Source organism: Hippocampus bargibanti, linkage group LG06 (genome assembly GCF_051943395.1).
Source record: "Hippocampus bargibanti isolate YZ-2025 linkage group LG06, ASM5194339v1, whole genome shotgun sequence".
NCBI classification, from domain to species: domain Eukaryota; kingdom Metazoa; phylum Chordata; class Actinopteri; order Syngnathiformes; family Syngnathidae; genus Hippocampus; species Hippocampus bargibanti.
In genome coordinates this window covers 27,643,734-27,668,759 of record NC_142739.1, presented here as the reverse complement: position 1 = coordinate 27,668,759, position 25,026 = coordinate 27,643,734, and the positions used below count along the sequence as shown (strand labels likewise).

The 25,026-nt window shown below is 39.8% G+C and overlaps 1 protein-coding gene across 3 annotated transcripts in view; it reads left to right on the top strand.

Annotated features, from left to right (window-relative positions):
* erfl1 (Ets2 repressor factor like 1) overlaps positions 1–25,026 on the top strand; it is a 120,642-nt gene that overhangs the window by 81,012 nt on the left and 14,604 nt on the right. The window lies entirely within an intron of this gene.

The window sequence follows — 25,026 nt, the reverse complement described above, 5'->3', positions numbered from 1 at the left end:
GTTTTCCATTAGGCAGCTAGCTAACTTTCTATCTATTTGCGTTACTTCCGGGGTGAGTGAACCCTGGCGCGTGTGACTGCTGCTGCTCACCCATAGAAAAACTGATCCTGTGACTGGAAAATGACCATGAGAGTTTTGAAAGGTGATTATAAATGAAATGTATTATTATTCTTATCGATTTGCTATCTATTAGCTAGCTATCTAGCTCTCTAGCTGGCTATCTATTAGTTATTTATTGGCTAGCTAATCTCGCTATCTAGCTGGATATCTAGCTAGCTATCTAGCTGGCTACCTTGCTACATATCTATTTGATATGTACTTGCTAACTCGCTATCTAGCTGGCTATCTATCTCGCTATCGAGCTAGCTACCTTGCTACATATCTATTTGATATCTACTTGCTAACTCGTTATCTAGCTGGCTATCTAGCTAGCTATCTAGCTGGCTACCTTGCTACATATCTATTTGCTAACTCGCTATCTAGCTGGCTATCTAACTAGCTATTTGCTATCTATATGCTATCTACATGCTATCTATCTAGCTAGCTATATCCTAGTTTTCCATTAGCCAGCTAGCTAACTTTCTATCTAATTGAATTATTTCAGGTTGAGTGAACGCTGGCTGCCGCCGCTCACCCACCGAAAAAAAAACTTATCCTGTGACTGTAAAGTGACCTTGAGAGTTTTGATTAGTGTTTATAAATGAAAATGTATTATTATTATGATTATAACTTGACAATAAGTCAAACCTGAAAAGAACACCCGGAATTCCCTCGTTGTCCATCCATCGTTTTAGCTTGTGATTTAGCCGTTTAGACAGCGGCTTGTTTGTCCAGCGTCCTCATCGCCTTCCTCACATTTCCTAATGCTGTTCCTATTGTCACCCTGCATCCACACTCCGGTGCGTAAATGCATGAGAGGCCTACCCCCCCAATTCACTCTCACACACACACAAAGTAACACACAAACTCCGTCTCACTCTCGCTGAGGGGGAGAAAAGGCAAGAAAGAAATCGATTGGCGGGGGATAGCGGTGCGCGTCGGAGGATCGTATCTTGTCAAAATAATATATTACCCTCATCCCCGTCTGATCGATGCGGTGGATTAGGGATGCCCCCCCCCCTCCACCCCCTTGCTCTCCCCACTCCCTTCCCCTCCCCCCCCTTCTTCTTTGCTTGCTGCAGTTTAATATTTACCTCCGTGAAAGAGCGGCGACGATGGCTCTCAGCTCTAATTGATTCCGACACATGGTGTTTCTCTGTGCTCGGGTTGTGGATAAGAGAGGGAGTGGGGGGGCGGGGGGGGGGGGGTGGATGCACACGGGTAGAAGGCAAATAAAGAAAGGAGGGGAGGGGGGTGCGAGACATCAGGGTGGCTGCGCCGCAGGGAGCGAGGGCAGTGGTGGATAAAAGTGGTGGAAGATGCGATGGGTTGATTTATTTTTCGGGTGTTTTTTCCCGATAAAAGCGAACAAACGTTCCGATTAAGATTTTCGTGAGCGATTGTCGTCTATTAAAAAAATAATAATAATCAGTGACAGAAGCTTTGACTACACTATTCATTCGAGTATTAAAATTCGTCTTTATACATTTAAAGCTATCCATAACCGTACCTGTGGAACCTTCTTCAAATTTCCATTCCCTCTCGTTCCCTCAGATCCTCTTCCTCCCTCCACCTCTGTGTGCCCCCCCCCACTGCCCATCTCAGCAAAATGGGGGACAGAGCTTTCAGCTGCTGTGCCCCCAAACCAAATTGCATTTTCTGTGTAGCTCTTTCTCTTGTTTCTGTTTATTATTTATTTTATTCTATTTGTAATTGTATTTTATATATTTCTGTGTAAGCTCTCAGTCGTACAGGAGTGGTCCATCGATGAGAAGGTTTCTTCAGCCGTCATCTGTACAAATGTGAAGGTTTCGGACGTTTCGCCTCCTATCCAAGAGGCTTCGTCAGCGAACTAAAGTCTGACTGGTCGTATCGGCCCCATTTATATATCCCTAATGTCCAGACATGGTGGCGCCGGACACAGCTATGATAGGTCCCTACTCTCAGGTTGGGGGGGCAGAGGACCCCTCCCTGTGGCCCCACTGGTTGTTCCTACATTCCTGACTAACGACTGGCCTATTACCCCCACTCCCACCGGTATCACCTCATCAGCATAACGACCCTCATCAGCATTACGAAAGTTGCCTAACCTGTTTTGCCTAAGCAGGCTATTGTTTTATATATTATACTACCTATGCTTGTCTGCCTGTCTCTTTAATGTTTAAACCACCTCCCTTTACTGCTGCGTTCTTGACCAATCATGTGGCTTTAACCAAAGACTGGGGGCGGGGAAGAGAGGACCAAAAAAATGTCGGCAGCCATTTTCTTTTTTTGGCTTCACTATCTCTTTGTCTGTAAACCCCCTACCCCCTCGCTGCTGCGTTTTTGACCAATCACGTGGCTTTAACTCGGGGCGGGGAATAGAGGACCAAAACAAGCCAGCTGCCATTTTCTTGTTAGGAGAACGGGCTCGTTCGCGAACGACACATCACTCATTGTGGCATCTCCGTGCGTATCCTGAAAAATAGTTCGTACGCCAAGTAAAATAAAATGTTCATATACAGTAAAGTCTCATTATATCGATATCGGATATATCGATAGTCCCGGTTATATCGATATTTTTTCGGACTCCCTTGAATATCGATATAACGAGACTTTACTGTATTTAACGTTCGTAAACCGAAAAGTTCGTAAGCCAAGGGGTTCGTAAACTGAGGTATCACTGTATTCCTCCCTTTTTTTTTATATGTGGAAAAACAACCAGAAACAAAAACCTACATATCACAATGACAAGTGGAGGGCGTTGGAGCAGAGGGAAGTAGTATAAGATGGACAGAAACCAGGTCCAAATATTGGGGCGTGGAGGTATGTAGACATGCTGAAATACAGTAAAGTCTCGTTATATCGATATCGGATATATCGATAGTCCCGGTTATATCGATACTATTTCTATGCACGCACGGAGAAAATTACATGCAAACAGGGTCGGATATATCGATAGTCCCGGTTATATCGATATTTTTTCGGACTCCCTTGAATATCGATATAACGAGACTTTACTGTATTGACAAAGACACCATCTCCACATAAGTCACCTGCTCCGCTCTCTGTGTTTTATCGCTACGCTCTGTACAGGCGGAACAGCCTGACAGGCCAGTTCCTTCAAGGGAAAATATGGACCCCCCCCAAACAAGCGACCAATCCCACGCCATCCCATCCACCCTACCTGCTCCGCCTCGTCTTTTCCGTCCGCCTGATATGATTCTGTCACTTCGCCACCATACTCCATTTTTTTTTTAAATTTCCATGATGCCTCGTATTTCTCTCCCTGGTCGCCTTTTATTGGCGCTCTACATCGCACCTGTCATGTTCCCCTCGCCGGCTTCCATCCATCTTCTTGTCGGGCTCTTAATCCCCTCTCATTCTCTCTCAGACAGACCCTCCCCCTCCTTCCCTTCCTTCCCTCTACGCTACCACCATTCCGAGTGCTGCCCCATTTCCGGCAGATTCGTTCACATTCATTCCCGACCGCCTGTATGGGATCATTCCCGTAGTTATATTCTCAGGAGAATTCAGTCAGAAACGGTCGGGAAGGTTCTGGAACCCACACCCGCATATGAACCGAACGACGACTCTGAGGCCATCATTCAAGGATAGCATAAATCAACTCATTTTTTTCCCACAGACCACGTGACAGTTACGGTTTTCTCTCGGAAATCTGGAAAAGCCATTACAGTAAAGTCTCGTTATATCGATATCGGATATATCGATAGTCCCGGTTATATCGATACTATTTCTATGCACGCACGGAGAAAATTACATGCAAACAGGGTCGGATATATCGATAGTCCCGGTTATATCGATATTTTTTCAGACTCCCTTGAATATCGATATAACGAGACTTTACTGTAGTATGTTTCATCGCCTCCAAATATTACATATTGCACGCATAATAAATTAACTCATTCACTGCCAGACGACGTGCAAAAAATGTGTCCACTCCAGTGCCAGGGTTTTTGTCACTGTCACTCGAATTCCAGGAACCACAGAATATTGAGTTTTAGGACTACGTAAACATTTAATACAGCGTAAGAAACCTTAGACTCTTTTCTATTATCAGGGAAAAAAAAGAGTAAATTCCTAAGTTATATCGATCTGGAGTTATGTTATCGAAATGGGGGTGGCTGTACGAAATACAATACAATACATACATATTGATTTATATAACGCTTTAACAACAGCTGAAACTGTAATAAAGCGCTAACATGGACAAAAGGCAAATGCTGACCCCCTCGTGGGAGTGAAAAACATTGTCAGAGGTCTGACCAGCGCTTTATCAGCACCCCCCACCCCCCGCAAGAAAAACCAAAACCCGAACAAATTCAGCAATGGCGCTCCACGTCACGCTTTTCAATTCACGAATAAATTCCGGTGTGGCCGTGAATGAGTTAACTGACTGTCCATCGTGAGAAATAAAATTGAATCAATTCAACATAATATTTTTCAGAAAAAGAGTTGATTCCGAAGTTATATGGGTCTGGAGTTATCTGAGCTCGAAATGTGGGCGGCTGTACAGATTACAATTCAATACAATACATACATATTGACTTATATAGCGATTTAACAACAGCTGAAACTGTAACAAAGCGCTAACATGGACAAAAGGCAAATGCTGACCCGTCGTGGGAGTGAAAAACATTGCCAGCGGTCTGACCAGCACTTTATCGGCACCCCCCGCGAGAAAAACCAAAACCTGAACACATTCGGGAATGGTGTTCAACATCACACATTTTAATTCCCGAAAACATTCAGTAATGGCAGCGAATGAGTTAAATACATTATCCATGTTGTCCGAGATAGTTTCTTTCGTTTGCGCCGTAGTGGGAGTGAACACAGTCGATTTGATTCCCGGCCCCCGACCAGTGACAATTTTGGGTGTGTGATGTGTTTTTATATTTGATCGAAGAACGATCTAAGCAGTTATTTGGCACAATTGAGACGTTCAGTTAGCTAGCTAGCTAGCTATGGCTAGCTAAATCAATCTTGTCTTCTGGAAGTCTCTTGTAGTGGCTATTTCAGAGTTTGGAATACAGTGAGACTTCAACTTACAAACTTAATTGGTTCCCAGACAGAGTGTGTAAGGCGAAAAGTGTGTATCTAAAAAAAAAAAATCTCATAGGAAACCATTAAAATGGGAATAATCCGTTCCCCGGTTTCCATAAAATATACTTTTCAACTAAATAAGCCTTAAAACTACACACAACATACCTTATTCTATGTCACTTTATTTACATTTTTGATGGTCATTTATGGCTTGATGGAATGGCGTTGGAGGTCGAAGGTCAAAGGGAATTGCTGTTTGGAAAGAGAGGCGCATTACATGAGGACTGTAATTAAAGAAATAAACTGTGCTGTAAAATAAAGTTTTATTTACCTTTTTGATGGTCGTTGATGGCTTATGGAAGGAGAGTCACCTTCCATTAGGACTGTTGGTAACTTAACCTCTGGTGCTGTTCGGTCGTGTGCTTCCGCCGAAGAAGCCGTGGTGGGTGTGTATTATGAAAATAGTGCTTATTATAAGGTTTAATTTTCATAAATTTGACGTTTGTAAGACAAAAAGTTTGTAAGTTGAGGTGTTTGTAAGTTGAGCTCTCACTGTATGTCATTTTCAGCCCTGAGGGGGATGTTTTCAGAAATCTTTGACAGTGTGCATGTGGACTCACACTTTCAGCTTCGAAAGGTTGCTTTAGAGTGCCTCGTTGTCACAGAGTAGAAAAGTCCCATGATGACGTATCGGGGACGTATCCCAGCCACCCGAGCTGTGAGATGGTGACCCGTGGAGGGTGTACGCCCCCTCTCCTCCAATTCCCCTCACATCCACTGCCGGCGATGACATCATCAGTCACCATAAAAAAAGCCAGACCGGCGCAAAACACAACGTATGAACTTGAACGTTGCCAAATCCATCTCCATGACTTCCGCCGTCTTCGTCTTCGTTGTTGCAGCGGCGCCGCTTCTTTTCCCTCCCTGTGTTCTTTATTTGCAACCTGGGCAGCTGCTCATGGAGCGCTAACACGAGTGTCACTTGTCGTTATGGCGCTAATTCAGTCATCCGTCATGGCGCGCTCAGTGTATATGCAGTGCATGATACGCCGCGGCGGCAGGTGTGCCACGTGGCAAGTTGGAAATTCCCTTTGACGCGCGTGTGTGTGTGTGTGTGTGTGTGTGTGTGTGTGTGTGTGTGTGTGTGTGTGTGTGTGTGTGTGTGTGTGTGTGTGTGTGTGTGTGTGTGTGTGTGTGTGTGTGTGTGTGTGTCTGTGTGAAGTGATATGATTAGCCTGATTAGCCTTTTTCGGGCCATAATTCAGGAAAACGCTTTGACTTGCGAGCAGAAACGTGAAAATAATGCGGATATTGTATGGTGGCGATGAAGTCAACTCACTTCACTCCAACTTCACTGTCAAGCTAAAAGCAAAAAAAAAAATACACATTGTAATAATTTGAATAATAATAATAATACATTTCATTTATAAGCGCCTTTCAAAACTCTCAAGGTCACTTTACAGTCACGGGATAACTTTTTTTTTTCTGTGGGTGAGCAGCCATTGTGTATTTAAAACAAGCAGATGCTTTAATCTGCTAGCCTAATGCTAATGCTAGCGCATCATGCGAAACGCATATACAGTATATACGTATACGTATATCACGGATAACAGAGTCCAAAGGGTGCAGTGAGACATTTAGACATGAATATCGCCACACTCAAAAACATAGATTCTTTATCTTCTGCAAAGAGATGCTGATTTCGCTGGACAGTCCATTGACCATATGGATTGGATCGGATTAGCCTTTATTAGTCTCGCATTGGAAACATTTACATTTCACAGCAGCAAAGTGATGATAAAGATGAGGAAAGGAAGAAGTAGAAAAACAAAATAGCGGAGCTGCTGTAAAGGCAGTCACTCTCGTGGCGCCATCTTGAAGTAAAAAAAATAATAATAATAATAATTAAATAACAAATAATGTGACACAACGCAAAAGACAGACGGTTTTCAATCTTAAACACTTTCTGCACCCATTTGTTGCATGAAGCAGTTCTCAAATTAGGAGGACAGGATCATAGCATCATTTTCACCAATGAATCAGGGACGTCATGGTGAAATGTGCATTTCCGCTACACGCTAAATATTGAAAGCAAAGGCAAAGCTGTAGCATCTATTGACGAAAAATATGGTCTCACATCTGCACGTTAATCCGCTTCAATTCCAAGCCGCGACAGTTCCACATATCCATCAGCGCTCCTATACACTGCCCCCAGGTGGCCAAGGTGAGCAGCAACTGCACATTGGCCATTCAAAATTAATTCGAGGAACGTGTTGGGACGAGTAGGTGCACATGGAACATATTATTCTGAACCTTGAGTTTCCGTTTATTGTTCCTGATTCCCCAATTTGTATGTGAGCTCTCGCGTCTCGGTTCCCAGTGCGCCCTCTTGGATTTCATCAAGCTCTTAACCCCACCAGGCCTCGGATTCAGTTAACACTAAAAGTGCTTTAAAAAGTGCTTCCTCTACCACCGGCACGTTCGGCACGGTGTGCGACCACACTGGAGTCGCGCCTTTAACCGAATCGACGGTTTTTATTAGAACTGCTCTTGACTTGCCTTCATGAGACAAAGGTCCGTTTTTGTTTGCTTGTTTTTTTGCCAAATGAATCTCCTCAATTCATTTCCCACAATATGGCATGCTATCTATTAGCTACCTAGCTGGCTATCTGTTAGCTATCTCTCCGGCTGGCTATATATTAGCTAGCTGGCTGGTTAGCTGGCTATCAATTGGCTATCTATTGGCTAGCTGGCTGGCTGGCTATCTATTGGATATCTAGTAGCTAGCTAGCTAGCTGTTTATTTATTTTTATACTATACTATTATTATTATACTGTGGAAAAAATACTATTTTTGTTATATATAAATCACCTCAGCTCACTTCAATATTAAGCTCTACGGCAGAAATATGCCTTTATGTTAGCTGGCTAGCTAGCTTTCTATCTGTGTATTTAAGAGTAACATTCAATATATTGGCTAACAAACTAACTAGCTAGCTGACTATTAGCTATAAAGCTGTCTAGGTGGCTAGCTATCTAGCTAACTATTTTTTGGCTATCTATCAGCTATCTACTAGCTGGCTAGTTAGCTTTCTATCTATAAACTTCCGGGTTAAGTGAACGCTGGCACGTGTGGCTGCCGTTGCTCACCCGGAAAAAAAAATATCCTGTGACTGTAACGTGTCCTTTAGAGTTTTGAAAGGTGCTTATAAATGAAATGTATTATTATTATTATTATTATTATTATTATTATTATTATTATTATTATTATTATATATTTCAGTTACTTATGGGTTGAGTGAACGCTGGCGCGTGTGGCTGCCGCTGCTCACCCACAGGAAAAAACTGATCCTGTCACTGTAAAGTGACCTTGAGAGTTTTGAAAGGCGCTTAGAAATGAAATTTCTTCTTCTTCTTCTTCTTCTTCTTCTTCTTCTTCTTCTTCTTCTTCTTCTTCTTCTTATTATTATTATTATTATTATTATTATTATTATTATTATTATTATTATTATTATTATTATTATTTGTGTGACAAAAAAATTGTGGCACCTAATAGTACTTTTATTTTGTGTACTTTTCTGTGTTTTAATGTTCATTTTTTTATTTTGTTAAATTATTGAAAAGGTTCTCATTTCCCTTTTTCAAGTTTACCAAATAAACGTCCAAGTCGTGATATGATGCGTTCATAAACAATTGGGTTTTACACTTTCTGAATAAAAAGGAACATAAGTAGCTCGACTAAGCGTGTCTTTTTCGAATTAACAAGTAAAACGGAGAATTGGACGACGATGTGCAGCTAAGAAGGGGAAAAAAAAGATAAGAAGTGGCGATGATGAATGGATGGAGAGCATGAAAGCATGCGCACCTTGCCTTTGGGTACGCGCTCCTGCTCCACGGATGATGAAACGTTAATTAAAGTAAACGAGCTTACCTCAACAAACCGCGCCGCCATGTCACCACGGATTCAAAAAAAAAGAAGAAAAAGAGGTGGAAACGCTGTTTTAGATCGTTCGATAGTTAAACAGAAAGATAGACGTTTATATTCAGTTAGTAACTTTTAAAATTTGCTGATTTCCCACTGTCAACGAATCCAACATTAAACAGCCTTAATATTTTGTATTTTTTTAATAAACATAATGTCTTTTAGATATTTTATTGTGCGAGAAAACAGATAGTGGGTGCTGGAGCCTGATAAAAAAAATGAATGTTGTGTTTTGGATCTAAGAATTTTAAAATTACTCAATCGTTTCCACCCCCCCCCCCCCCCCGTTTGTCTGATGTGAAATAAATCGCAGTTATTTTCAAATATCTCATTTCATTTCAATTAAATCTTTGTGTTTGAATTAGCTTTTTGCCCCTTAGTTTTCTTTTTAATGTGCTTGTTCGGTATATCGTATTATATCCAGGAAGTACACGACATCATATCGGGCCTGTTCCCGTGTCCATTTTATTTCAATTGCGAGATCACTTTTGTTTGTTCCAAAAAAAGAAATTCAATTAATCCGCTATCTAAACCGTTTATTTATTTATTTATTTATTTATTTATTTATTTATTTAACGCCGTCTCGCGCTCTCCCTCCCTTTCTTCGTCTTTTTCTTTTTCGTCCTCCATCACTTCTCAACGATTATCCCGTCGTCTAATTAGAAATCGATGGCGTTGTGCCGGCGGGTGTTTGCAGTGTGTTTGTGGACGCTCGCAACAATTCCCAGGACAGCACACGGAGAAAGAAAAGAGGTTTAAAAAAAAAGAGGGGGGGGGGCAGGAAAAGCGAGGCGAGGAAGAGGAAACGCTGGAAACACACACATACACCCGCAATGACGTTCCTGCTCGCAGCAATAAAATCTTACACACTTAAAAGCAGCAGGCTGAAGTTAAAAAAATGGAAGGAAGAGACAAATGAAAGTGATTTTTTTTTTCAACGAACGAGGTTTGGGAATTGTCTGCACGTTCTTTTTAGGAAAACAAACAAACGTAGCGAAAGAGTGTCAGGAGTTCGACGAGCAGGCCCTGGCGAACGCAAGTAAACATGTTACGTTGTGACGTCATCGATTTAAAAATTGTTTCTTAAGATATTGTCGATGTATTTTTAGAAAAGCTTTAAAACACACGCGAGTTTAGTTGTGTTTGTTTTAAGCGTTTTTCAGAATGATTTGGTTAATTGTGTGTTTGGACTGAGAGTTGATTGTGACGTTGACGTTTGTTTTTTTTTTTTGCTAATGCTGTCCAAAAGTGTCACCTAGCTTGATTACGTTTCAAAGCACGAAAATCGACCTTTCTTATATTGTTAAGGCAAGGCAGACTGTTTATCAAAATGGTCAATTTAAAAAAAAACCAAATGTGATTTATTTAATCATTTATTTATCGATCTTTTTGTATCCATTGTAAATTTCCCTCGTTGTTTTTCTTAAACGCCAATTGTGACGTCATTTACTGTCGGAGGATCGATATTTAATTTCAACGTGTGTGATTTTGTTCTGGAATTATTGCTGATTGTAACTTCATATTTTATTTTCTATGTAAAAAAAAACTTTCGAACATGAATTAATTTTGTTCAATAAATGTTTTTTTTTTATGGAATTCTACTTGTCATTGCTAATTGTGACATCATTTGTTTTTTTCATAGCTGTACATTGTTTGTAAAATCACGTGAAAATATTTTATATGTGTTTGAGCTTCGAATTTTATAGATATGCTAATAAATCTATTGACAAATTTATATTCAGCATTCCGCATTTAAAACTAAGATCGTTTTGAGCGTGTTATCGACACAATTGATCCACAGAAAATCACGTTCAGAAAGCCTTTAATCGTCCCACAATAGGGACATTTGCAATCTACAGCAGCAAAATTGAAAGGAGTGAGAGACGGCGGTGAAAATATAAACACAAAGTATTTTATGCTTAATAAAAATAAAATAAACAAAATCGTAGAACGGAAAGGGATTTAAAAAAGGCTTAGGAGCTACTGTCGAGGCACGGGAGCCCGACCCACTCTCGACTTGCTGGTTGCAAGAATCGAAACAAGGGCACGTAAAAATCCGACTGGACCCTCCGCATCCTGCTCACCAGCCTTTCCAGCAACTCCCGACCCATGCGCACCAAATCCAACAGACATTTAAATAGCTTCTTCCCCCGTCGCCATTAACTCTCTAAACAGTAACCCAAATCAAACCGCATTGTGCCTCTTTGCAATTTTTAATATGATGATACTAGTGCAACGTGTTCAACTGGAGACAAATTCCTCGTGTGTTCTACATACTTGGCCAATAAAGATGATTCTGATTACTGTACCCCTTCATTATAGAATACATTACATTTATAAGCACCTTTCAAAACACTCAAGGTCACTTTACCGTCACAGGATAAGTTTTCTTTTTCTGTGGGTGAGAAGCGGCAGCCACACGAGACAGCGTTCACTCAACCCGGAAGTAACTCAAATAGATAGCAAGATATCTAGATAGCAAATTAGCTAGCGAATTAGCTAGAGAATAGCTCTTGAATAGATAGCTAATAGCTAGCGAATAGATAGCTAAGAGCTAGCGACTAGATAGCTAATACCTTGTGAATAGATAGCTAATAGCTAGCGAATTGGCTAGCGAATAGCGAGTGAATAGATAGCTAATAGCTAGCGAATAGATAGCTAAGAGATAGCGACTAGATAGCTAATACCTTGTGAATAGATAGCGAATTGATAGCTAATAGCTAGCGAATTGGCTAGCGAATAGCTAGTGAATAGATAGCTAATAGCTAGCGAATAGATAGCTAACAGCTAGCGACTAGATAGCTAATACCTTGTGAATAGATAGCTAATAGCTAGCGAATTGGCTAGTGAATAGATAGCTAATAGCTAGCGAATCGATAGCTAACAGCTAGCGACTAGATAGCTAATACCTTGTGAATAGATAGCTAATACCTAGCGAATCGATAGCTAATAGCTAGCTAGCTATATAGCTAATAGATACAGTAATTAGCTAAATAGCTACATAGCCAGCTAGAGAACAAGATAGCCAGCTAATAGATTTTCACGTTGTCTTGAACGAGGTCAACTGAAGACGCATAGCTGATGGATTGCCTACAGCTGCTCAATTAATAATAATAATAATAATAAGAAGAAGAAGAATACATTTTATTATCATTTCACTGCAGCAAAAATGATAAAAGTAACGTCATAATAACCTCCCTAACTCCTCCCCCTTGTAGAACTTTTCTTTTTCTTTTTTTTTTTGTCACGGTTGCCTCACATTTCATCAACCCGCTTGCGATGCTCGGCTTGAGCCCAAACTATCAATCGTAGCTCCGCAGGGTGTGCGTAGATATCTCTGTGTGTGTGTGTGTGTGTGTGTGTGTGCGTGTGTGTGTGTGTGTGTGTGTGTGTGTGTGTGTGTGTTTTCCTGTCATCCGATCACAGCCTGGCACCACCCTTGACGTGTCGCGGACGCAGAATTCCAAGATGAGATCCTTTCATGACTGTACGTGTGTGTATATATGTGTGTGTGTGTAAATACACGAACATCCTTCCATTTTTTTTTCCCCCCGTCAGTCTCTCTCTCTCTCTCTCTCTCTCTCTCTCTCTCTCTCTCTCTCTCTCTCTTCTCTCTCCTCTCTCTCTCTCTCTCTCTCTCTCTCTCTCTCTCTCTCACCCCTCATTAAACGTCCCTCACGCATTACTCCCTCCTCTTCTTCTTCGTCTTCCTCGTCCTCGGCGCCCGGCGCTCCCTTCGCCCGTGGCTATATGATCGCGAAAAATGTGTTTACAAAACTCGCTCTCTTGCACATCAAACTGTACGGAGGAATCAAAGACTTTGCCGAGACAGGCAGAGAAGAAGAAGACGAAGAAGAAGAAAAATCGGCTAGAGGAGGCCTTAGCATTTTTAAAAATTCCATGTGTTTTTTATTTTTTATTTTTAGCCCCCGTCGCTAACGTGTGTGTGTGTTGTAGCGGTAATATTGCACTCCGTAAGGTTCCCGTACGTCCAATGAATGCCGGTTAACGATGATTATAATACAATATTGACGGGAAGGCAATCCGGGTTAGCAGCATGCTAGCTACGCAAATCGCAAACGAGCGTGGGAAGGTCAGGATGTATGGCGCGACGTTAGCGTAGCATTAGGTGACCTCGTGCGAGTGTTGTGGAAGGGAAATGAGTTTGCATCATGGGAGAGTTTGTTTAAATGTTCGTGTTTATCATAGTAAAAATTGGTTCGAATATCCGATCTTTCAGAATAAAAAAAAAATAGCATTATCGTTAAAATTATCTTGAGTGGTTATCATGGAGATTTTTTTTTTCGGAAAATGATCAATGTTGACAGTTGTAAATATGGAAAACTGAATAATAAAGAAAATATTCAGACTTTCCAACCTTAATGTGATTATCACAAGTTTACCAAAAAGGATCTTCAGCGATTATTATATGCTGTAAAAAAAATCAGAATACCCCCTTGCCCCCCCCCCCACACACACACACATACATTCCTGTTTCAAAGGTGTTGTGAGGTCCGAATAACTCCAGATAAGGAGTGAGGATCACCGTTGGTGATAAGTTTAGGGAAGAAAGAACTAGTGTTACATTTGAACACTAAATGTCACCCCATTTCCCACTTCAACTTCTTTAAAAACAAAGCAATAAAAAGTGGACTTGAAACTGAAATAACAGCAGGAGTGAGGTTTCTGAATGGGTACATTCAAAGTCCTCACCTCTGTAGTGAATTTAGTAAAATTAAAATATCGTTTTACTTTTTGTGGTATGAACTTTTTCTTCTCATTAACCACACACACACACACACACACACACACACACACACACACACACACACACACACACACACACACACACACACACACACATAAACACACACAATGAGTAAAACATGTGTGTATCCAAGTGAAATGAAAACACACACACCAAAAATCATTTTGGGTGAATTTATAAGGACCTCTATGAAACTTGAACAGATGCATATATAGACCCCCTAAAAGTTTATAGAATGAAAAACTTGTGAGGACCGGCCCAAAGGTCCTCACTTGTCAAAAATGTCCTCACTACGTATGGTATAAAATGTTTGTGGTCCTCACAATACAAGTCATAACTACACACACACACCACTCAGCTCAGAAAATGTCCGGGTCTACTCAGGCAATGTGTGAGTTATAAATGTGTTCAAATGAGTTAAAAGCGGGTTAAAATGTGAAAATGATAATCGCTACGTCGGGGCTTCAGCAAGTAACGAGCCACTGCAGTGATGTATCTTTGCGATTGAAGTAAATGTCCCCGACGTTGGATCAATAGTCTTATCATCTGTGATCCATCGACTGAATGTCGCCGTTTTACTGCACCTCTCGGCCTTGACGGGCACGAACAGAGAAAAAAAAAAAAAAAAACGACATGAACATGAATTCAAAGCGAAAATCCCTCCTGCCCAAAACTTTGTCCATATTTGTTTAAGATCACCAAAGTCAAAACAATTTAAAGGACAACCGACACCATTTTTTTGTTTCCTAACTGAGATCAGAAAAACGTTTTGTAGCATTTAAAATACCCAAAACATGCAGGCATATCAGCCCATTTCCAACGGAGCTTGGTCGCCATCTTGTGCATTTTCTGGGACGCTACATTGGAGTCCAGACGCCTCGAAATGAGACGGAAGGACTTCTTTAATCGATTGCAAACATTTATGCTTTCCTCTTCAGAACTATTTGAATCATATTCATAACTGGATGAGTAACAAGAAAGCATCTTCTCCGAATCTGAAGCCATTGTTTTGATTCTAGAGCAAGGCAAGACGTGCTGGCGTGACGTCACGAACAAAGGGGGCGGGACCTTCTGAAACTGGTCATTTCCGGGTTAATATTGAAGTAGTTTTTGGACACTTTAAGTCATTTTTATTGGTGTTTTGCATTTGACTAAAAATATCATACCGTGTGTTTTGGGTATTTTAGATGCTCTAAAACGTTTTTCTGATGTCACTGAGGAAACAAAAAAATGGTGTCGGTTGTCCTTTAAGTCTGCTTTACGAAGCTCCATTGTGCTTGCGTTGCCTTGTCAGACAAAGAAACTCGACGGCGAGTGACGTGTTGCTTTTACATGGCTAGAATGGATAGAGCCCCTTATACCCCCCACCCCCCTTCGCCCAAAAAATGGACAATCAGTCAAAGAAAAGAAGAGAGGTGGAGAAGAGGAGTGTCAGGAGGAGGGAAGTGAGCCGGACATGCACGGGGAGCGATTATAGCAGCTTTTATGTATGAGCTATTGATTGAGTCAGTGGTGACTTCTTGAGTGGTTAATTCGGGAAGTGAAAGCGATCGAGGGAGTAACTCAGCCGCTACAGAGGCCAAAGCAGGGGAGATGCACACTTTGTGCGTGTGTGTGTGTGTGTGTGTGTGTGTGTGTGTGTGTGCGTGCGTGCACGCGCGCATGAAAATACAGTACTTTAGGTCTCAATGTAGTCCAGAATTGGTAAATAATCACTTTAAGCCACCCGAACAAATTCTGAAAAAAAAAAAAACGATAATACGAAATATAAAATGATAAAAAGTACACTAAAAGTGACAAAATGTATACATGAACTGTAAATGGTTTGGTATATAATAGGATTCGATAGAAAACATTGCTTAAAAACAACAGATTCACATCGTATACTATCCTGTTATGTAAACTTCACTTCGGCCATTTTGAATGGATTTCAATTCACCACCGTTTGACTTACGACCGTTTTTGTCGGTATATATATATATATATGGTGTATATGCATGGTGTATATGTATATGTATGGTGTATATGTGTATATATATATATACATGGTGTATATATACTGTATATATATGCAATATATACACTGTATATATATATATATATATATATATATATATATATATATATATATATATATATATATATATATATATGTATATATATATATACAGTGTATATATATGGAGAAGGATATATATACATATATATATATATATATATATATATATATATATACAGTAAAGTCTCGTTATATCGATATTCAAGGGAGTCCGAAAAAATATCGATATAACCAGGACTATCGATATATCCGACCCTGTTTGCATGTTGCATTTTGCATGTTGCATTTTCTCCGTGCGTGCATAGAAATAGTATCGATACAACCGGGACTATCGATATATCCGATATCGATATAACGAGACTTTACTGATATATATATATATATATATATATATATATATATATATATATATATATATATATACTATATATTGCACCTTATAATGTGGTTGGAAAATTTCTATATTATATTTGGAAAACCTTGTTCATTCATTGAAGGTGCGCCTTATAGATGGAAACAGTTTGAAAATACATTGTTTATTTGGAAGTGTGCCTTATACTACGGTGCACCTTATACACCGGAAAATGCAGTTTATAATCCACAGCCCTTTTTGGGTAACACCATCTTTAATGGACCCCAAAATAAGCTCACGCATGCACATAATTTTCTCCAAGCGTGAAGTTGAGCCCACAGGACGCTCATCTGTTCCCAAGATACAACAGATGGTTCCCTTGTTGTCACGCCATCGCCTTGTCAGAAGATTTTTTTTGCAAAGAAAAAAGAAGTACAACATGTTTTTAATGTGGGGTTTGATTAGTGGAACACGTATTTTTTTTTTCATCTATGTATTTAATTACAGTAAAGTCTCGTTATATCGATATCGGATATATCGATAGTCCCGGTTATATCGATACTATTTCTATGCACGCACGGAGAAAATTACATGCAAACAGGGTCGGATATATCGATAGTCCCGGTTATATCGATATTTTTTCGGACTCCCTTGAATATCGATATAACGAGACTTTACTGTATTTATTTATTTGACGGAAGGTCTTTATACGTCGGGTGCAAATGGTGGTTTAGTCAGGGTCATTAGCAGAAGTTACACAACATCTTCGCTGTGTTCCGTCAAGGCGCTAGCCAAAAAAAAAAAGAAAACCCTGCTAGCCAAAAAAAGAAAACCTAGTGCACGCGTTAGCGCGTGTGCGCGCGCCAAGGTCGTCAACTCGCCGACTCGCTCCCGCGCACATTTTTTTTTTTTTGATCTCTCATCCGTGAGATCAAAGGCGCTCTCGGGCTATTAGTCCACGCGAGCCATTGATCCTTCATTGATCCGAATGAGACGCCGCCGCCGCTGTGCACGCGCGCTAGCTTTCCCCCGAAGCCTGAGCAAGCTATGATAGCGATAGCTAGGCCAAACTAAACTCAAGCGCCGGGTTCCCCCCCCCCCCCCCTCACCTTACCTCTCTCTCCCCTCCCCATTTTTTTTTTAGCCGCGGGACATGAAACAATGAGGCCCGAGCCGGTTTTAATAAAGCCCGCTTTCCCGCCTTTCAACTCGGGCGTGAGGCGGACGAGCTCCGGCAACGGAGAGCGATCGATAATTAATGACGATGAATAATTTAACCCTATCGATTGATACTTTCTTCTTCATCGTCTTACTAGCCCTGTCTTTTTCCTTATTTATTTATTTTTTTTAGACACCCCCCACCGTCCCAATTCCATACCATATATAATACTAATACAGTAAAGTCTCGTTATATCGATATCGGATATATCGATAGTCCCGGTTATATCGATATTTTTTCGGACTCCCTTGAATATCGATATAACGAGACTTTACTGTATTCAAGTCACTCACCTGGTCTTCCAAACTTCTTCTAATTTCAAAGAAACGTTTGGAAAAATACCTTGGACACTTATTGCAAGTCAAAGGTGTCAAAGTCAAGGCCCGGGGGCCAAATCTGGCCCGCCACATCATTATATTCGGCCAGCGAAAGCAAATCAAACTTGTGAGACTCCATGATGCTTGCTAAAGTCCGAACCAAAATTACAAATATGTCATATGAAAACTACAATAACAATCATTATTCTTGACATCAAATTTGAAAACTCCAGATGCTCCCCAACTTACGAACGAGATAAGTTCCGAACGGTCGTTCGTAAGGTGAATTTGTTCGTAAGTTGCTTCAGGGCTAGATTTTGTATGGAATTTATGTTTAAGTCTTATATAAGTATGTTTCCGGTTTATATAATAATAATAATAATAATAATAATAATAATAATAATAAAACACATTTCATTTATAAGCAACTTTTAAAACTCTTAAGGTCACTGTAGAATCATAGGATAGGTTTTTCTGTGTGTGAGCAGCGGCAGCCACACGCGCCAGCGTTCACTCAACCCAGAAGTATCTCATAAAAACAGAACGCTAGCTAGATAGCTAATTAATAGCTAGCTAAAACTAGAGCTAATAGATAGCTAGCTATTAATGGATGTGGTCAAAGAGGGCATGAAGGTAGCTGATGTGAGAGAAGAGGATGCACAAAACCGGGAAAGATGGAGGACAATGATTCGCTGTGGCGACCCCTGAAGGGAAAAGCCGAAAGGAAAAGAAGTACGTTGAAATGTACTCGAAAGCTAGCTATTTTCTGTCTATTAGCAATCTAACTAACTAGCTGTCTACTAGATAGCTATTTTCTGTCGATTAGCTATCTAACTATCTAGCTCGCTATCTATTCACTATCTATCAAGCGATCTAGCTAGCTATCTATTAACTAGCTTTTAGCTAGTTAGCTAGCTTTCTATCTATTTGAGTTCCTTTCGGGTTGAGTGAACCCTGGCACGTGTGGATGCCACTGCTCACCCACAGAAAAACACTTTACCTGTGACTGTAAAGTGACCTTGAGAGTTTTGAAAGACGCTTATAAATGAAATGTATTATTATTATTATTATTCAATATTAGATAATATATATATATATATACTCGAAAGCTAGCTATTTTCTGTCTATTAGCAATCTAACTAACTAGCTGGCTACTAGATAGCTATTTTCTGTCGATTAGCTATCTAACTATCTAGCTCGCTATCTATTCACTATCTATCAAGCGATCTAGCTAGCTATCTATTAACTAGCTGTTAGCTAGTCAGCTAGCTTTCTATCTATTTGAGTTACTTCCGGGTTGAGTGAACCCTGGCACGTGTGGATGCCGCTGCTCACCCACAGAAAAAAACTTTACCTGTGACTGTAAAGTGACCTTGTGAGTTTTGAAAGACGCTTATAAATGAAATGTATTATTATTATTATTATTATTCAATATTAGATAATTATATATATATACTCGAAAGCTAGCTATTTTCTGTCTATTAGCAATCTAACTAACTAGCTGTCTACTAGATAGCTATTTTCTGTCGATTAGCTATCTAACTATCTAGCTCGCTATCTATTCACTATCTATCAAGCGATCCAGCTAGCTATCTATTAACTAGCTGTTAGCTAGTTAGCTAGCTTTCTATCTATTTGAGTTACTTCCGGGTTGAGTGAACCCTGGCACGTGTGGATGCCGCTGCTCACCCACAGAAAAATAACTTAATCTGTGACTGTAAAGTGACCTTGAGAGTTTTGAAAGACGCGTATAAATGAAATGTATTATTATTATTATTTTTATTACATATTCTGAACGCCCATGTATATTTATTTAAAATGTCCTCCAAAGACAATACAATACGATTTTACTGACAAATACTTCCACTGCCCCCCGCTCGTCTCCATTTCTGGGCTAACAACCGCACATTGCACAGTCCCTGTGTTGTTGCAGCCCGAGGCGCAGCAGTGTGTCAGAGCTAACCAGGGAAGATGAGCCCAACCAGAGGAACACTAGGAGAGAGAGGAAAGAAAAAAGAAAAATGGAGGGTCGTCGCTCGGCCCTTTTTCGGCGGGCTACACCCCCCCCCCCCTGAAAAAAGAAAGATGAGACGCATGCACGGTTTGTTTCATGTGCTACAAAGACAGAACTATCTTTTTATATCGTGACCCGTCACTCTTTTAGCCCGCTAACGTTGTTTCTAATGAGGCCACTTATTAAAGTCAACATCAGTCAGACCTGTTTGGGAGGAAGGACGTTTTTTTTTCGGTGTATAAGGCGCACCGGAGTATAAGGCGCACCTCTAATAAATGGTGTATTTTCAAACGGTTTCCATATATAAGGCGCACCAGACTATAAGGCGCAGAATTTAAGAGATTTTTTTTAAATTGTGGGTGCAGTTTTTCCCTCATTGTGGGACTATTAAAGGACAACCGACGTCTTTGGACAAGTTGTGTCCATCATTTGTAAAATCACTTCAAATGACTTCTACTACAGTAAAGTCTCGTTATATCGATATTCAAGGAAGTCCGAAAAAATATCGATATAACCGGGACTATCGATATATCCGACCCTGTTTGCATGTAATTTTCTCCGCGCGTGCATAGAAATAGCATCGATATAACCGGGACTATCGATATATCCGATATCGATATAACGAGACTTTATAACGGCTTTTCCCTTCAAGGGGTCGCCACAGCAAATCAGTGTCCTCCATCTTTAGAGGTTTGATCAGATAGCTAATAGACAGCAAATAGATAGAAAATAGCTAGCTAGCTAAATACATTGTCATTGTCAACGTGTGATCCATCATTAGGGGGGTTGAGGGGAAAGGCCCCTTTTGTTTGGAGGCTCTTCCGTGCCCCCCCCAATACCCCCGCCCCCCAATACCTCCCCAATCCAGGGTTCTGTTGCTTTTGTGCTCTTTCATCAGCGCGTTGGTGTCTTTTTTTAGCCCAAACAAAGTGCTCTCTGCCCGTATCGATTTAGTCACTATCGATGGGCTCGACGTCTTTATTTGTGTGGGCTACCTGAATACCTACGCTGCGTTTTGTATCCGCGCCGTATCACTTCCAAACGCCGCGCGTCAAACAAGAAAGTGCGTGTAGGCGCCAGCGTGCGCCAGAACTATTCCCTGGGCTGCTAGTTAGAATGTTTCTTGGGGGTGATGGCGACTTGAAAGCCCCTACGCTGCCCAAATCAAAACTAACAAGGAAATGATGGAGGCGCCTTTATCTCCTCTATGGCCCTGGGCGGGGAGTCGAGGTGTTTGGGGGTGAGCGATAGAGGAGGGTGGGCGGTGTGAGGCGGGGGGGGGGGGTCGCCTTGCTTCCTCTTTGATTTGTAAAAAATGCATTACCTCCGAAATCAAACAGAAAATTACTGCAATGACGTGAATCACAAGGGGGAGGGGGGTCACACCAGATAGACAATAGAAAAACACCTGAATGGCGACACGTGGAGGGGGGGGGGGTCTTCCTGGAAAAACGTGATACTGTGGCGATGACCCGTGGCAGGCTAGGAGGAAGGGGGTGGGGGGGTCAAAAATATACATATTCCGACTTCAAGCGCACAAAATATCGGATTTTCTTTCGAGGCGGCGGCCTTCGGTTGCACGCTCGGGTTGAAGAGCACGATTTGAACTTTTCACCAAGCTGAGCAAAAGCCTGCAGTTCCGCCATGTAAAAAAAAAAAAAAGAAGAAAAATATCTGAAAGGTTGTTCAGACTTGTTATTAGGGTCAAAAAATACTTCAAATTACAGTGACAACCTCAACTTACGAACTTAATTGGTTCCCAGACAGAGTGTGTAAGGCGAAAAGTGTGTATCTCAAAAATAATTTTCCCATAGGAAACCATTAAAATGGGAATAATCCGTTCCCGGGTTTCCATGAAATATACTTTTCAACTAAATAAGCCTTAAAACTACACACAACATACCTTATTCTATGCATAATAAATGTACTATTGTATTGTAATGAAAGAAATACACTGAATTGGATCATAAAGTCACTTTATTTACATTTGTGATGGTCATTGATGGCTTGATGGAATGGCGTTGGAGGTCGAAGGTCAAAGGGAATTGCTGTTTGGAAAGAGAGGCGCATTACATGAGGACTGTAATTAAAGAAATAAAGTTTTATTTACCCTTTTGATGGTCGTTGATGGCTTATGGAAGGAGAGTCACCTTCCGTAAGGATTGTTGGTAACTTAACCTCTGGTGCTGTTCGGTCGTGTGCTTCCGCCGAAGATCACTCCGCCAGCCGTGGTGGGTGTGTGTTATGAAAATAGTGCTTATTATAAGGTTTAATTTTCAGAAATTTGACGTTTGTAAGACGAAAAGTTTGTAAGATAAGGTGTTTGTAAGTTGAGGTCTCACTCTACTGTTTTCCCGGTTATAAGGCGCACCCAAAAGCCTTGATTTACTTCAAAAGATGACCACGCGCCTTATACGCCGGTGCGACTTACTGTATTTATTCGAGTATAATGCGCACACGTGTATAACGCGCACCTAATTTTCAATTAAAAATCGGTATAAAAAATGTGTTTTACTTTTTTCTCGGCTTCGTAACAGTACAGTGATCCCTCTCTCGGTACAGTTTTGCATTGTAAAAAAAACATTGTACATACATACATTGTACTTCGTGGATTTCACCTATCAATTAGGTTCACAAATTCGCAGCTCAATTTTTTGGACACTAAGTTATTTTTATTGGTGTTTTGCATTTGACTAAAAATATCAGCCTGCGTGTTTTGGCTATTTTAGATGCTATAAAACGTTTTTTCTGATGTCAGTTGAGAAACAAAAAAGTGACGTCGGTTGTCCTTTAAGAAAAGAACCATAGATGTAAAGAAAGATGGATGTAAAGAAAGATGGAAGTGGCATGAAAACACTGCACATGAAGTGACAGAGAGAGAGAGAGAGAGAGAGAGAGAGAGAGAGAGAGTGAGAGAGAGAGAGAAAGAGAGCTAGCTAGCCTGGAGTTAGCGATCATAATTTATACAAACACGCCTTAATAATTCACGTTCTATTTCAATGCTGGAGGGAAAAATCCCAAATTCACAGAGCATAATTAAATAGAGGCAGAAGAAGGAAGTGCAAGGCAGCAAGCAATGCACAGGGCAGCATTAAAGATGGCAAAGAAGAAGCCGCAGCGCAGCAATTCAAGCCACGCCGAACGGGCCAGGACATTTTTCTTCTTCTTTTTCTTCTTCTTCTTCTTTTTCTTCTTCTTCTTTTTCTTCTGCTTTTTCTACTTCTTTTTCTTTTTCTTTTTCTTCTTCTTCTTGTTTTTCTTCTTTTTCTTTTTCTTTTTCTTCTTCTTTTTCTTCTTATTCTTTTTCTTCTGCTTTTTCTTCTTCTGCTTTTTCTTCTTTTTCTTCTTCTTCTTTTTCTTCTTTTTCTTCTTATTCTTTTTCTTCTGCATTTTCTTCTTCTTTTTCTTCTTCTTTTTCTTCTTCTTTTTCTTCTTCTTTTTCTTTTCTTCTTCTTTTTCTTCTTTTTCTTCTTTTTATTATTTTTCTTCTTCGTTTTCTTCTTTTTCTTATTTTTCTTCTTCTTTTTCTTCTTCTTTTTCTTCTTTTTCTTCTTCTTTTTCTTCTTTTTATTATTTTTCTTCTTCGTTTTCTTCTTTTTCTTATTTTTCTTATTTTTCTTATTTTTCTTATTTTTTTTCTTTTTCTTCTTCTTTTTCTTATTTTTCTTCTTTTTCTTCTTTTTCTTCTTCTTTTTCTTCTTATTTTTCTTCTTTTTCTTCTTTTTTCTTCTTCTTTTTTTTCTTTTTCTTTTTCTTTTTCTCTTCTTTTTCTTATTCTCTTTCATCTTCTTTTTATTCTTCTTTTTCTTCTTTTTCTTTTTCTTCTTTTTTCTTCGTTTTCTTCTTTTTCTTCTTTTTCTTCTTTTTCTTTTTCTTTTTCTTCTTCTTCTTTTTCTTCTTCTTTTCCTTATTCTCTTTCATCTTCCTTTCTTCTTTTTTTCTTCTTTTTCTTCTTCTTTTTTCCTCTTCTTCTTCTTCTTCTTCTTCTTCTTCATGTGATCTTTTGTGAAGCAGCGGCGCTAAAAAGTCGCCGCGTGTCGACCGCACCGCCAGCCCGATTCCTCTGCTGTTCGCAACATCATTAGCGTTATGATTAGCATTTCACTGATTTACATAATGCTAACATCCCCCATACCTCATTTCGACCTGCTGGCATGAAAAAAAAAATAATAAATATATAAAATTTTTAAAAAATGCAATTTGGCTAATTGGAATGCAGCGGTTAATTTTGGGTGTCCTCTCACCGGAGTTTTCTCGCATCCAAATGAAGAAATTTTACGACTGCTTGAAAACATCTTAACTCATTCACTGCCATTCACGAATTTTCTCTGAAATTAGCATGGCCTATACATTGACACACAAGTTTGATTCCATAATAACGATGCTGGTTCCAAACAAGTTTGCAATCCAAATTACATTCCTTCACTGAAATGAATGAAAATGCCATCAATCCGTGCAAGACCTCAAAAATAGTCGCAATTTTTTATTGAGGAATTGAAAATATGACGTAGAACGCCATTCTCGAATTTGTTCAGGTTTGGTTTTTTCATGCTTGGGTGCCGATAAAGCGCTGACCATGGCCTCTGGAAATATTTTTTTCCTTTCCACAAGGGGGAGAATTTCAAACCAAAATAATTATTTTTTTGTGCAGTTTGTGCAAGTGTCGTAAATGCAGACTTTATTTTGTATCCTGTTAAGATTGGCATGTTTCCAAGGCCTTTAAAAAATGATTATTTTTCCATTTTTTAAATTTTTTTTAACTTCTGAAACAGTACTGGTTATGTGATTTTTTTTTTTTTTTTTTTTGGTGAAGGGTCACCTTGTAGACCCCGAATTATACATTTTTCCCCAGAATGCACCAAAATTATTATCATAAGGTGAATAAAAAATAGTGATTAATTATTTCTCTTCAAAAAATGTTTTATTTTAATTTTAATCAGACTTCACACCATGAGTTTTTTAATATATATATTTTTTTTAATTTTACTTTGTTACTTCCGGGTTGAGTGAATGCTGGCTGCTGGCTGCTCACCCGCATAAAAAATATCCTGTGACTGTAAATTGTCCTTGAGAGTTTTGAAAGGCTCTTATAAATTATTATTATTATTATTATTATTATTATTATTATTATTATTATTATTATTATTATTATTATTATTATTATTATTATTTGT